This window comes from Saimiri boliviensis, chromosome 19 (genome assembly GCF_048565385.1).
Source record: "Saimiri boliviensis isolate mSaiBol1 chromosome 19, mSaiBol1.pri, whole genome shotgun sequence".
In the NCBI taxonomy this organism is placed as follows: Eukaryota; Metazoa; Chordata; class Mammalia; order Primates; family Cebidae; genus Saimiri; species Saimiri boliviensis.
In genome coordinates this window covers 45977584-45993524 of record NC_133467.1, presented here as the reverse complement: position 1 = coordinate 45993524, position 15941 = coordinate 45977584, and the positions used below count along the sequence as shown (strand labels likewise).

Below are 15941 nucleotides of genomic sequence, written 5' to 3'. Positions count from 1 at the left end.
CGTTGCTGATGAGGAACTGTGATCCCCTGCTGAGGGAGAGGCGTTCTGATCTTGGGTATTCTCAGCCTTTTTTGGCTGTTTTCTTCCCTTCGATATAAATTTATCCATCTGTGGTCTTTGTATTTACCGTCTTTGTAATTGGGTTTCTGAGTGGATGTCCAACTTACTGATTCTCAATGCCAAAATCTGAGCAACCCACTGCGCTGACTAAATCAGCAGTGTTAAGATTGATGGTGCTTTTCTGACGCTGCACCAAGAACTGACGCTCTGAGGCACCGGCAAAACCGCCTCGCCGGTCACAAGAGTCGCGATAGCGACCCGTGGGGCTCCTCCACTGGGAATCTCCTGGTGCGTGAGCAACAAGAATTCATGTGACGGTGTGGTGTCCTCTCGTTCTTTGCACTTTCACTGGGAGCTACAATCCCGAGCTGCTAGTGATCAGCCATCTTGGATCTCTTGTCCCCAATCTGCTTTTAATTATGAAGCTCTTAAAGGAAATCCTTTTGAATCTCTTACTACGACATCATAGCTGGGAAAAACTGCTGATATTTTAAAAGTAACAAATACCAAACCAGAAAGAACTAGACTTAGGAACCAAACTCAGGTTGCTGTAGGGAACAGGGCAGAATCTTAGGATTGGAAGGTCACCAGTGCTCCTTCCGTCTGGCCTTGGCTGGTAAAAGATGGCCTAATGTGACAGAAAATTTTTTTAACTAGGTTAAAAAAAAGAAGAAATTTCTGCGAATTAGAAAATACGTACTTGGCAGCTACAAGAGTTTTAGCCAATTCAGATGACTTGCTTCCTAAAATTTGAATATTCCCTTGGATTTGACCAAGTCAGAAAGATATAGTCATAATTGATGAAAGAAAAGTGAAATAACAACAAAATCCCAAACATAAATAAATAAAAAAGTTAAGAAAATAAAAAAATGTACAATAAATATGATTACTGAGTATCATAATGTTAAGGAGAAATTAAAACTAAGTGGTTGGTAATCTTAACTTTTAGTCATTAAGGAAAAATTTTAAGACAAATCTCTAATTTAGCCACTTACTTGGAAATAAGGCTCAGGCTGATGACTGTTCTCTACCATCTTAGAAGTAGGAAAAAATTCACACCCACATTTCCTGCCAGAAGCAAGCTGAAACTCAAGAAACGAAGTGCCTGCTCTCCACCATCATGGAAGCAGAACAACTTGTCTTCCTTACCAGAAATGAGAAAAACTTCATAAAAGGAGCTGTAAAGCAAAATCAGCCTTAGCTCTGAACCAAATTTTGGGAGATCTGGGACGCTCCAGAGGGCAGAAGCTCCCAAACCTCAGCAAATCATCTATCCTATTGGTTTGAACAATAAGGATAGCCCAGGTTGGTATCAAGCAATAATGACATTTATTAAAGGTCAGGGCCACATTGGTAATGTCCTTCTCTTTTTTTTTTTTTTTTTTTCCTTCTGAGGTAGAGTCTCGCTCTGTTGCCAGGCACCAGACTGGAGTGCAGTGGTGCAATCTCAACTCACTGCAACCTCTGTGTCCTGGGTTCAAGCAATTCTCCTGCCTCAGCCTCCTAGGTAGCTGGGACTACAGTCTCATGTCACCACGCTCAGTTAAATTTTTTTTATTATTTTTTTATTTTTAGTAGAGATGGGGTTTCACCATGTTGGCCAGGATTGGCTTGTACTCTTGACCTCATGATCCACCCGCCTCGGCCTCCCGAAGTGCTGGAATTACAGGCTTGAGCCACCGCGCCGGGCCCATGTCCTTCTCTTTTTATCTGTATTCGTATAGCCTGTTTTGTCAGAAACCAGGATTGCAACACCTGCTTTTTTCTGTTTCCCATTTACTTGAAGGATTTTTCTCCATTCATTTTGAGCCTATGTGTGGGAGTTCATGTGAGATGGGTCTCTTAAAGACAGCATACTCAAATGAGTCTTGGCTCTTTATCTATCTTGCTGCCCTATGTCTTTCAATTGGAGCATTTAGCCCATTTACATTTAAAGTTAGCAATGATATGTAAGGATTTGATCCTGTCATCACGCTCCTAATTGATAACTTCACAGACTTGCATATGTGGTTGGTTTTTTAGCCTCACTGGTCTGTGTAATTCAGTGCATTTTTGTAGTGGCTGGTGATGATCTTTTCTTTCCATATTAAATTCTACTTTCAGGAGCTCTTGTAAGGTAGATCTGCTGGTAATGAATTCCCTCAGCATTTGCTTGCCTGAAAATGATCTTATTTCTCCTTCACTTATGACACTTAGTTTTGCTGGACTTGAAGTTCCAGGTTGAAATTTTTTTCTTTAAGTAGTTGAATATCTCTTCTGGCTTGTGGGATTTCAGCTGAGTGGTTCACTGTTTGTCTGAAGGGATTCCTATTGTAGGTGACTTTGTCTTTCTCCCTAGCTGCCTTTGACAATTTTTATTTCATTTTGACCTCGGAGGACCTGATGATTATGTGTCTTAGAGGTGTTCTTCTTGTGGCATATATGAGGTTCTCTGGATTTCCTGAATTCAATGTTGTTCTGTCTGGCTAAGTTGGGGAAATTCTGATGAATGATATTCTGAAATATGTTTTCCAATTTGGTTCCATTTTTGTCATCTCTTTCAGGTACATTAATAAGGCGTATATTTCACCTTTTTACATAATCCTTTATTTCTCAAAGGTTTTGTTCATTCCTTTTCATTCTTTTCCCCCATTCTTGCCTCTTTTCTTTCAGAAAGCCAGTTTTCAAGCTCTGAGACTCTTACCTTTGCTTGATCTATTCTACTAGGTGGTCTTGCACATGAGATGGTGCTGGTCTGACCTCAGCACTCCTTAGTCTGCTTGCCTCTCCCAGGACCCCAGCCTGGCCATACCTGCTTACAGGGCACCCTTGGGTGCCCACACACATTACAAAAATTTTTATAAGGCAATCACACACAATTACCATGTGGCTGCATTATAAAATTCATGTAGTGTGCTTTTCAGCTCTATCACATCAGTTTATTCTTTTTTCAAAAGCTATACTTCAGGTTATAGGGTACACATGCAGATCATGCAGAATTGTTGCATAGGTACACACATGGCAATGTGGTTTCCTGCCTCCATCCAGTCACATACATCTCTTCAGGTAATCCCTCCCTGACCTCCCCAACCCCTGGTGTCTCCCTGTTGGCCACCCCCAAAAAGACCCCAGTGTGTCATGCTCCCCTCCCTGTGTCCATGTGTTCTCATTATTCATCACCTGCCTATGAGTGAGAACATGCAGTGTTGGATTTTCTGTTCTTCTGTCAGTTTGCTGAGAATGATGGTTTCCAGATTGATTCATGTCCCTACAAAGGACACAAACTCATCGTTTTTTGTGGCTGCATAATATTCCGTGGTGTATGTGTGTCACATTTTCCTTGTCCAGTTTATCATCTCTGGAAATTTGGGCTGTTTTCAGTTCTTTACCATTGTAAACAGTGCCACTGTGAACATACGTGTGCATGTTTCTTTATAATAGAATGATTTATAATCCTTTGGGTATATACCCAGTAATGGGATTGCTGGGTCAAATGGAATTACAATTTCCAGGCCCTTGAGCAAGTGCCACACTGCCTCCCACAATGGATCAACTAGTTTGTACTTCTAGCAACACTGTAAAATTGTTCCTATTTCTCCACATGCTCTCTGGTATCTGTTGTCTCCAGATTTTTTAATGGTCACCATTCTAACTGGCATGAGGTGATATATCAGTGTGATTTTGATTTCTCAAATAACCAGTGATGATGAGTATTTTTTCACATGTTTATTGCCCTCATATATATCTTCTTTTCAAAAGTGTCTGTTCATATCCTTTGTCCACTTTTGAACGGGTTTGCTTGTTTTTTTCCTTGTAAATCTGCTTTATTTCTTTGTAGATTATGGATATCAGCCATTTGTCAGATGGGTAGATTGCAATAATTGTTTCTCATTCTGCTGGTTGCTGGCTCACTCTAATGATGGTTTCTTTTGCTGTACATAAGCTCTGGAGTTTAATAAGGTCCCATTTGTCTATGTTCCTTTTTGTTGCCAATGCTTTTGGTGTTTTAGTCATGAAGTACTTGCCTACACCTATGTCCTGTATGGCTTTTCCTATTTTTTGTCTAGATTTTTTTATGGCATTAGGTCTTATGTCTAGATCTTTAATCCATCTGGAGGTAATTCTACTGTAAGGTGAAAGGAAGAGGTCCAGTTTCTGCTTTCTGGACACTGGTAGCCTGTTTTCCCAACGCCAATTATTTAACAGGAAATCCTTTCCCCATTGCTTGTGTTTGTCAGGTTTGTCAAAGATGAGATGGTTGCAGATGTGTGGCATTGCCACCAGGACCTCTGTTCTGTTCCATTGGTCTATTTCTCTGTTTTAGTACCAGTACCATGCTGTTTTGATTCCTGTAGCTTTGTATTATAGTTTGAAATCGGGTAGCATGATGCCTCTGGCTTTGTTCTTTGTGCTTAGCATTGTCTTGGATATCCACACTCTCTTTTGCTTCCATATGAAGTTTAAGGTGGGTTTTTCCAGTTCTGTGAATAAGGTCATTGGTAGCTTGATGGGGACAGCATTGAATCTATAAATTACTTTGGGTAGTATGGCCATTTTCACGATATTGATTTTTTCCACAAATATGCAATGCTTCATGAATTTTTAAGTCCTCCTTGAGCAGGGGCCATGCTAATCTTCTCTGAATCATTCCAATTTTAATATATGTGCTGCCAAAGTGAGCACCAGTAATGTTGTTTATACTGGATATATTGCCTGTTAGCTCCTGCGATGTTTTACAATGATTTTTGGCCTCCTTGCATTGGATGTTGACATACTTCTTTCACTTAGTGAACTTTGTTTCTACCCACATTCTGAATTCTACTTGTATCATTGCAGACATGTCAGCCTCTGGCCAGTTCTGAAAACTTGAACGGGCTGAACAGTTGATGTAATCATCTGGAGGAAAGAAGGCATGCTGACTTCTTGAGTTTCAGTGTTCTTGCACTGATTCTTCCTCATCTTTATGAGCTTATTCACCTTCAACCTTTGAGGTTGCTAACCTTTGCACAGGGTATTTTTCTTTTATCATGTTTGATGATCAGGAGGGTTTGATTGTGGTTTAATGTAGAAGCAGGCAGCTGCCTTTGGTTTTGGAGGATTTCAGTGGGCCAATATTCATCTCTCAATTCCTGGACTGTGTGCTTTAATTCTGGGAAACTTATATTGCGTCTCAACTTTTTTCTCTGGCTCCTCGAAGTTTGGAGTCTACTGCACTGAAGGAAGCAAAGTGTGGCAGGTGTTGGCAGAGTGCTAGCAGATGCAAACCTGCCTGCTTCCCTGTTGGCATTTGCCCAGTGGTGGAAGTGGTGGAGGCAAGACAGCTTGGTGGCGGCCAGAAGACCCGTTCTGTGTGTGCTGTTGCACTGGAGGTAGTGTTGGTTCAGGCCAGGGTGCTGGCCTGTGCATGTCTGGGTGCCGTCTCTGTGACCCCCTAAGCAGCAACGACCACTCAACGTATATTAGCATTCCCTTTTCGTGCACAGAATTAGCACAAGGAGAAGGTGTTGGCAGAGGTTGTGATTTTGTTCCTCTGCCTACCATGGCTCTTTCTTCAATGGGAGTTGGTGTGGGTTGAAGTGCGTGCTACATTCCCATGTGCTAGTAGGGCAAGTGCAGCAAAATCCACTCATGTAAACACACACCAGCAAAGTGATGTAGGACGTTTTTGTATAAAGAGCTTCAGTATGGAGAGGCAATGTAGAGGATGCTGCGTGCCTGAAGGGTCCGCTTTGCTGCATCTCTTCACTGCTCAGGCATGGTCCACTGGCACAGAAACAAAGGTGTGGGCAGCTGAGAGTGCCCTGTAGGCAGGCGTGGCCAGGCTGGAGCCCTGGGAGAGGCAAGCAGACTAAGGAGTGCTGAGGTCAGACCAGCTTCATCTCATGTGCAAGAATGCCCAGTAGATATCACGCCTCAGATAACTCTCTGAAAAGTGAGGCCCCAGCACAGCACAGCTGCTCTACAAAAACGTGGCCAGACTTTTTAAAGCAAGTCTCCTTTTATTAATAGGGAAAATCTCATACCTGATCTCTGCTGGGCAATCTTCACATGAGATGTGGCTGATCTGACATCCACACTCCTAAAGTGCTGGGATAAAGTGTCTCATAAGACCCAGTAGAGCCTAGAGAGATAGCTGTGCCTGCCCTCTGGGCTTCACATCAGCTGGCTTCCTGCTCCATCATTTTGCTTGTCTCCTGCGGGCTCTACCCCAGAAAGATGTGAGTTAGCCATCACTTAGTGTAATCACCCCAGGATGGAGGGTCTGTTCTATGGGCCCAAGACAGAGTTCCCTGTCCAGTGATAAGCAGTGGGGGGTATGTGGTATCCACAAGAGATGGACTGTCTTGTTACTTGGGTCAACTGCAGCTTGTTAGAGTTATCAATATGGCACTTAGGGTCTTTGCTTTCTTGATATTCTGAAGGTAACAAGGGCAGATCCACTGCAGAGGCAGTGGCAGAGAGGATTTCAGTCGATCTGTGAAGCTCTGTCCAAGAAATTGCCAAGTTGCTACTGGCTTGATGGTTTCAGTGGGGTCCTGGATAAAGACCCAAGCCAGGAGGACCTGCTCATCGAGGAGATATGGAAACCAGCACCCACGTAACGGTTCAGCCACTTTCCCATAAGGCTGCTGTGGTATACTGGGGGTCCACTCCAGTACCTAATTGCCTCATATCTTCCAGCGACTCAAGGTATCACTAGCGAAGCCTGCAAAAAGACAAAGATAATAGCCTGCCTCTTCCTCTGGGACCTCTGTACCACTGAGGTACAATCCTGTTGCCAATCTGGACACAACTATGAGAGGTGGCTGGAAACAAGTTCAGAAGTCTTGTCTAGTCAGGAGGAACAAGATCAGAGACTTGCTTTTAAAAAAGTCTGGCCATGTTTCTGTAGAGCAGTTGTGCTGTGCTGGGGGTTCACTTCAGCCCCTGGTTGCCTCAGACACTCTGAAGTCCCAAGGTTGAAATGGCTGAGTTGCCCAAGCAATAAAGATTACAGTCTGGACCTCTCTCTGGAAGCTCTGATTCAGGGAGGCCTGAAACATCTGTCAGCCAGAGAACAGCAGTGAAGGCAGCCAGAGACCCTGTTGAAAGGCTGTACCCAGTGATTAGGAATGTTGTTGGGGATTGACTTAAACAAGGGTCTGGCTATGTTTTTGCAAGGTGGCTCTGCTGTGCTGAGCTACCACTTACACCTCTGGTCAGCTTGGATTCTACAAAGCCCTAAGGCCAGAACCTAGTCATCCAAACAGCAAAGATGGTGGCCTGCCTTTCTCTGTGGGAGCTCTGTCTAAGGAATATTTCAAATCTCCATTGGCCAGGGAACACCTGTGAGGGTAGCTGTAAGCACCAGGTGGGAGGTCCTGTTCAGTAAGAAGGAACAGGATCAGGAGCCTGCTAACAGAAGCAGTCTGGCCATGATTTCGTAAAGCAGCTGTGCTGTGCTGTGGGAACTCTTCTGCCCCTGGTCGGTTTGTACTCTCCAATGCCCACAGGCTGGAATAATTAAGTTCCTCCAACAGGAAAGATGGCAGCCTGTCCTGTCTTTTCTTTCACAGTTTATCTTGTGTGATGGAGCTGAATTTTTAGGCTGTTAATTTTTACAATAAGCATTACAGTTGTTCAGAAAGAATATTGCTGTTCTCTTTCAGGTTAGATGTATGAGAATTCATTGTCTCCTGTAAATAAACCTGTTGAGGTTTTGTTCTCTGGAAAGAAGTTGCTTTCTCCTATCTGGCTTTGGTCACAGTCATGTAGAGCAGTAGCCAGTCTACAAGGACATGATTGAATTTCCATTTCCAGTGTTTCCTAGTTGTGTCTTACATTCTGCAATTCAGAACTGACCATTTTATTCTTCGTTGTCAAAATGCTAAGCTGTCCACTCTCCTAAAATACCGTCTTTTTTCATTCTTCCTTATCCAATTTTATGGCCTTAAGAATATTAGCATTCTTTTCTTTCACACTTTCAATGTCCTCTAAATTTTTTTTTTCCCTTAGCAGGTTCTGCTGTTGAATTGTGTCTAGTTCCAGTCTAAGCAAGGCAATTTTTTTCCCAGAACATGCTATTTTCATGCAAGAGATCTTTTTCTTTCTTATGGCTAAGAGAACTCTACGTCAACAAAGCAACATTTTAGTTAGCACAAAATAGAATAACATATCATAATTTCCTCTGAATTTAAAGCATAAGATGTATATTTGTATAATGAAAGAATTCCCATGGTGAATATGTTACTGAAAAAAAGTTGGACAAAACTTCAAACCTAATAGAGTGTAAATTCCAGAAAGTTTCAATATTGATTTAAACACCATGAAAAATAAATCACTAGAGGATTTTAAAGAATTTTTGAATTGGAAAAGCTATTCTCTGAATTACAAAATAATCATAGGCATAAAATATAAGATTAATACATTTGACTACGTTTTAAAAATTGGATTTACACTCTGATATCTATCCTATAAACCACACCATTGTAAGAGCCTTAGCTATGCATATATTTAAACAGAAGCAGTTCCTCTAAGTTTTCAAGTTCCTTTTTCTGAAGAAGGTTTTATCAATATATGACTTTTCTAATACTGTTATAGTCAGTTATAAGAATTACATTTATTCATAACTGTTACATCTAAGTATTGTATCCTTCTATATGTACACATCTGCATCTAAGCATTGCACTTCTACATCCAACTGTGAACTCATTTAAGATCAGGATTCTTAAAAAGAGAAATAAAAAAAATATATGCAGCTGGATACTGTGGCTCACACCTGTAATCCCAGCAGCATGTAATGTTCAGTGTTCTATGTAGTACTGCACTTCTACATGTGGCTGGGCGCAGTGGCTCACACCTATAATCCTAGCTGCTGAGGTGCGTGGATCACGAGGTCAGAAGTTCGAGACCAGTGTGGCCAGCATAGGGAAACTTCGTCTCTACTAAAAATAAAAAAAATTAGCCAGGAATGGTGGTGTGCACCTGTAATCCCAGCTACTCAAAAGGTTTAGGTAGGAGAATCATGTGAACCAGTAGGTGGAGGTTGCTGTGAGCTGAGATCATGCCATTGCACTCCAACCTGGGCGACAGACTGTGTGAGACTCTGTTTCAAAATAAACGTGTGAGTGTGTGTGTGTGTGTGTGTGTGTGTGTGTGTATAGTATATAGTATATAGGTGTATATATATGTGTGTGTGTGTGTGTGTGTGTGTATTTATATGTACATGTGTGTAATACACACAGATGTATATAGTATATTGTGAAGAATTTTCCCTATGTTGTCTGATGCTAGTTCTAGTGATCCTCCAGAAAATCACCATTACGTCTGTGGTGTAAACACATCATACAAAAGAAGCTTTTAATTCAAAATATTAATAATAAATAAGATACGACTGATAGAGTTTTTCTTAGAAATCATAAGATTAAGGAAGATCCAAGATGGCTGAATAGGAACATCTTCAGAATGTAGTTCCAGGCAAGAACAGCACAGAGAGTGAGTGCTCACTACATTTCCAAAGAAGTTTTCACTGCCAACAGACAAGGAGATTCCTGAGCATAAAAGCGTCATGAGTTTTCATTTCAGCAGTTTCAGCCAGGGATGCATCAGGACAAAGAAACTCACAAAAGTTTGGGTGGCCATTTCAACTGGTGCCTGGAATGCCTGGGAGACAGAGCTGTCCATTCAACTGAAAGGGAGGGGGCTGAGACAGGAAACCAGGTGATGTGATCTGGCTTGATGGGTACCACACTCACGAGACAAGAAATCTGAAACACTCTGGATTAAGAGTTTCACAACAAGCGAAGCTGGAACTGGGATGGCCTAACTCCGTGGGGGGAAGGGCATCCCCCAATACCAAGGAAGTCTGCCACTATCGATGTAGACTACTTTGTGCCAGGCAGGGCATCCATGAAAAAAGGCAGCAGCATGGCAGGAACTTATAAATAAGGCTGACCTTCCTAGGACAGAGCACCTGGGAAAACAGCAGGTTATGAGTTCAGCTGCAGCAGAGTTAATGGTACCAGCCCAGCAGCTCTGCACGAAACAGCAGAACTCCCAGCACAGCACTTGAGCTCTTATAAGGGACAGAATGTCTCCTCAAGCAATTCTCTGAGCCCCATATACACAAAAAGACACCTCATAAAGGAAAGCTCAGGCCAACATCTGGTGGGTACCATTCTGGTATGAGGATAGCGGAGGCAGAAACTGGCAGCAACCCTTGCTGTTCTGCAACCCCACGGGTGATCTCCAGGTGTGTGGGATCTTGACAGCACCTCCAGTGATCCTGCAGCAGAGGGGCCTGACTGTTAGTAGGAAAACTAAGTGGAAAGAAATAGCTTCAACATCTATAAAAATGGCATCCATTTAGAGACCCCACCTGAAAGTCACCAAGTACAAAGACCACAGGTAGATAAAGCCACTAAGATGGGAAGAAACCAGCGCAAAAAGGAAGAAAACACCAAAAACCAGAAGACTTCTTCTCATCCAAGGGATCATAACTCCTCACCAGCTAAGGATCAAAGATAGATGGAGAACGAATCTGATGAATTGACAGAAATCGGCTTCAGAAGGTGGGTAATAACAAACTTCTCAGAGCTAAAAGAACGCGTGCTAACCCAATGCAAAGAAACTAAGAACCTAGAAAAAAGGTTAGATGATATACTGATTAGAATAAATAGATTAGAGAAGAATAGAAACGACTTGATGGAGCTGAAAAACACAGCACGACAACTTCATGAAGCATACAAAAGTTTCAAAAGCAAAACTGACCAAGCAGAAGAAAAAATATCAGAGATTGAAAATCAATGCAATGAAGTAAAATAAGAAGGCAAGAATAGAGAGGAAAGAGTGAAAAGAAATGAACAAAGCCTCCAAGAAATATGGGATTATGTGAAAAGACCTAATCTACATTTGATAGGCGTACCTCAATGTACAGAAAGAATGAATGCAAGCTGGAAAACACTCTTCAGGATATTATCCAGGAGAACTTCCCCAACCCAGCAAGGCAGGCCACTATTCAAGTCCAGGAAGTATGGAGAACACCACAAAGATATACCTCAAGAAGAGCAACCCCAAGACACATAATCGTCAGATTCACCAGGGTTGAAATGAAGGAAAAAATGCTAAGGGCAGCAAAAGAGAAAGTCAGGTTATCCACAAAGGGAATCCCACCAGACTCACAGTGGATCTCTCCACACAAAACCTACAAGCCAGAAGAGAGTGGGGGCCAATATTCAACATCCTTAGAGAAAAGAACTGTTAACCTAGAATTTGATATCCAGCCAAACTAAGTTTCACATTCGAAGGAGAAAGAAAATCCTTTATGGACAAGCAATTACTGAGAGATTTTCTCACCACCAGGCCTGCCTTAAGAGAGCTCCTGAAAGGAGCACTAATCAAGGAAAGGAGCAATCAGTAACAGCCACTCCAAAAATGTACCAAATGGTAAAGACCATCGACACAATGAAGACAATGTGTCAACTAAAGGACAAAACAGCCTGCTAGCATCAAAATGGCAGTATCCAATTCACACATAACAAAATTATCCTTAAATGTAAGTGGACTAAATGACCCAATTAAAAGACATAGACCATTTGATTGTATAAAATGTCAAAACCCATCAGTGTGCTGTATTCAGGAAACTCATCACTTGTGTAAGGACAAATGTAGGCTAAAAATAAAGGGATGCAGAAAGACGTGTCAAGCAAATTGAGAGCAAATAAAAAGCAGGAGCTGCAATCCTAGTCTCTGATAAAATGGACTTTAAAACAACAAAGATCAAAAGACACAAAGAAGGGCATTACATAAAGGTAAAAGGATCAATGCAACAAGAAGAGCTAACGATCCCAAATATTTATGCAGTCAATACAGGAGCACCAGGGTAGCACCGAGGTACATAAAGGAAGTCCTTAATGACCTACAAAGACACTTAGACTCCCACATAATAATAGTGGGAGACTTTAACAGTCCATTGTCACTGTTAGACATATCATTGAGACAGAAAATTAAGAAGGAGGTCCAGGACTTGAATTCAGATCTGGACCAAGCAGACCTAATAGACATCTACAGAAATATCCAACCCAAATCCATAGAATATACATTCTGATCAGCACCACACAGCACCTACTCTAAAACTGACCACATAATTTGAAATAAATCACTCCTAAGCAAATTGCAAAACAAAGGAAATCATAAAAAACAATCTCTCAGATTATATGCAATCAAATTAGAACTCAGAATTAAGAAACTAACTCAGAACTGCAGAACTTCATGAAAATAGAACAACTGGCTCCTGAATGTTGACTGGATAAACAATGAAATGAAGGTAGAAATATAGATGTTCTTTGAAACAAATGAGAACAAAGACACAACGTGCCAGAATCGCCGGGACACTTTTAAAGCAGTGTCGAGAAGGCAATTTATAGTAATAAATGCCAACTAGAGAAGCAAGGAGAGATTGAAAATTGACACTCTATCGTAAAAATTGAAAGATCTAGAGGAGAAAGGTCAAAAAAATCTCAAAAGCTAGCAGAAGACAAGAATTAACTAAGATCAGAACAGATCTGAAGGAGACAGAGACACAAAAAGCCCTTCATAAAATCAATAAGTCCAGGAGCAGATTTTTTGAAGAGATCAACAAAATAGACAGAGCCCTAGCCAGATTAATAAAAAAGAAAAGGGAGAAGAATGAAATAGATGCAATAGAAAACGATAAAGGGGATATCATCACCGACTCCACAGAAATACAAACTACAATCAGAGATTACTACAAATAACTCTATGCATATAAACCAGTAAATCTGGACGAAATGAATAAATTCCTTGACACTTGTACTCTACGAAGACGAAACCAGGAGGAAGTTGAAACCCTGAGTAGACCAATAAAAAGGGCTGAAGTAGAGGCAGGAATCAATAGCCTACCAACCAAAAAAAGGCCAGGTCCAGAGGGTTCACAGATGAATTCTACCAGAAATACAAAAAGAAGCTGGTTTCATTCCTTCTGAAACTATCAATCAATACGAAGAGAGAGACTCCTCCCTAACTCATTTTGTGAGACCAACATCTTCCTGATACCAAAACCGGGCAGAGACTCAACTAAAAAAGAAAACTTCAGCCCAATCTCCATGATGAATATCGATGAAAAAATCTTCAATAAAATACTGGCAAACTGACTGCAACAGCACATCTAGAAGCTTATCCGTCACGACCAAGTAGGCTTCACCCTAGGAATGCAAGACTGGTTGAACATATGCAAATCCATAAATGTAGTCCATCACATAAAGGAACCAAAGTCAAAAATCACGATTATCTCAATAGATGCAGAGAAGGTCTTTGATAAAATTCAACAGCCCTTCATGCTAAAAACTCTCAATAAACTAGGTACTGACGGAATTTATCATAAAATGATAAAAGCTATGTATGACAAGTCTACAACTTGTTCAGTTCAATATCATACTGAACGGGCAAAAGCTGGAAGAATTCCTTTGAAATCAGGCACTGGACAAGGAAGCCCTCTCTCACCACTCCTATTCAACATATTATTGGATGTTCTAGCCAGAGTAATCAGCCAAGAAAAATAAATACAGGGTAATCGATTATGAAATAAGGAAGTCATAGTGTCTCTATTTGCAGATGACATGATTGTATATTTAGAAGACCATCGTCTCAGTCCCAAAATCTTCTGAAACTGATAAGCAACTTCAGCAAAGTCTCAGGATACAAAATAATTGTGTAGAAGTCACAGGCATTCCTATTAACCAACAGACAAACAGAGAGCCAAATTAAGAGTAAACTCCCATTCACAACTGCTACAAAGAGAATAAAATACCAAGGAATACAACTAAGTATGTAAAGGACCTCTTCAAGGAGAACTACAAACCACTGCTCAACAAAATAACAGAGGACACAAACAGATGGAGAAATATTCCATGCTCAGGGTTAGGAAGAATCAGTATCATGAAAATGGCCATACTGCCCAAAGTAATTATAGATTCCATGCTATCCCCATCAAGCTACCAATGAACTTCTTCACAGAACTGAAAAAAAAAGCACTTTATACTTCATATAGAATCACAAGAGATCCCACATAGCCAAGACAATTCTAAGCAGAAAGAACAAAGCCAGGGACATCACATTGCCAGACTTCAAACCATAACACAAGGCTATAGTAATCAAAACAGCACGGTACTGGTACCAAAACAGAGACATAGACCAATGGAACAGAACAGAGACCCCAGAAGAAACACCACACATCTACAACCATCTGATCTTTGACAAATCTGGCAAAACAACCAATGAGGAAAGGACTCCACGTTTAATAAATGGTGTCGGGAAAACTGGCTAGCAATATGCTGAAAGCAGAAACTGGACCCCTACCTGTCACCTTACACTAAAGTTAACTCTACATGGATCAAAGATTTAAACATAAAACTTAACACCATAAAAACTCTAGAAGAAAATGTAGGCAAAACCATACAGGACATAGGCATAGGCATGGACTTCCTAACTAAAACACCAAAAGCAATAGCAAATAGCAATAAAAGCCAAGATAGACAAATGTGATCTAATTAACCTCCACAGCTTCTGTACAGCAAAAGAAATCACCATTAGAGCAAATCAGCAACCAAGAGAATGGGAAAAAATGTTTGTGATCTACCCATCTGACAAAGGGCTAATATCCAGAATCTACAAGGACCTAAAATAGATAAACAAGAAAAAAACAAACAACCGCATGTAAAAGTGGGAAAAGAATATGAATAGACACTTCTCAAAAGAAGACATATATGAAGCCAACAAACATATGAAAAAATGCTCATCATCAGTGGTCATTTCAGAAATGCAAACTAAAACCACATTGAGATATCATCTCATGCCAGTTAGAATGGCGATCATCAAAAAAATCTAGAGACAACAGACGCTGGAGAGAATGTGGACAAATAGGAACACTGTTACACAGTTGGGGGAGTGTAAATTAGTTCAACCAATGTTGAAGGCAGTCTGGCGATTTCTCAAGGATCTAGAAATAGAAATTCCATTTTACCCAGCAATCCCATTATTGGGTATATACCTAAAGAACTATAAATTGTTCTACTATAAAGACACATGCACACATACGTTCATTGCAGTTCTGTTTACAATAGCAAAGACCTGGAACCAACCCAAATCCCCATCAATGATGCACTGGACAAAGAAAATATGGTACATATACACCATGGAATAGTAAGCAGCCATAAAAAACGATGAGTTCATGTCCTTCATAGGAACTTAGATGAATCTGGAAACCATCATTCTCAGGAAACTGACACAAGAACAGAAAGCCAAACACCACATGTTCTCACTCATAGGTGGGTGTGGAACAATGAGAACACGTGAACTCAGGGAGAAAAGCATCACACACTGGGGGCAGTTGTGGGGGTTAGGAGAGGGACAGTGGGCGGTGGGGAGGGAGTGGAGGGTGCGGAAGGATAACATGAGGAGAAATGCCAGATACACTATGCACTTAAAGTAAAATTTAAAAAAATTCTTAAAAAATGATGAGAATAGAGTCACCAGTTGGTTTCATTCTCCTTAAATATTTTCTCAATATCGGGTGAAAGTATTTGATAAATGAGTCTTTAAAACTATATTATTGTGCTGTGAGAACTTTGAGAGACTGTTGTCACAGTAATGAGGAATGTCACTATCCACAGTCATTTTTCCCTTATCCCACTAAAATTAAAACATATGAGGACATGGCTTGAAAGGATAGCAAACACTGGCATTTGTTTTTATTATCTCTCAAAATCTAAACAGAAAAGCTACTTCTCTTATCAATCAATCAAATATTATTAATAAAATATATTTGACTTAGTTGATGATATGGAATATCAATTTCAGTGTCCTAGCTGCTTTTCATTGTTGATGGGTTGAGTGTTCCCCTTAAA

At 40.8% G+C, this 15941-nt stretch overlaps 1 protein-coding gene, 1 long non-coding RNA gene and 1 other non-coding gene across 4 annotated transcripts in view; all 3 read right to left on the bottom strand.

Annotated features, from left to right (window-relative positions):
• Positions 1-15941, bottom strand: part of LOC141582279 (uncharacterized) — a 267838-nt gene that overhangs the window by 125090 nt on the left and 126807 nt on the right. The gene's annotated exons all lie outside the window — the stretch shown is intronic.
• The window catches only part of LOC141582299 (uncharacterized), a 91539-nt gene that overhangs the window by 34485 nt on the left and 41113 nt on the right, over positions 1-15941 (bottom strand). The window lies entirely within an intron of this gene.
• On the bottom strand, positions 4616-4722 carry LOC141582341 (U6 spliceosomal RNA). Its single transcript, XR_012515208.1, has one exon. It is a non-coding gene; the product is annotated as a U6 spliceosomal RNA (small nuclear RNA).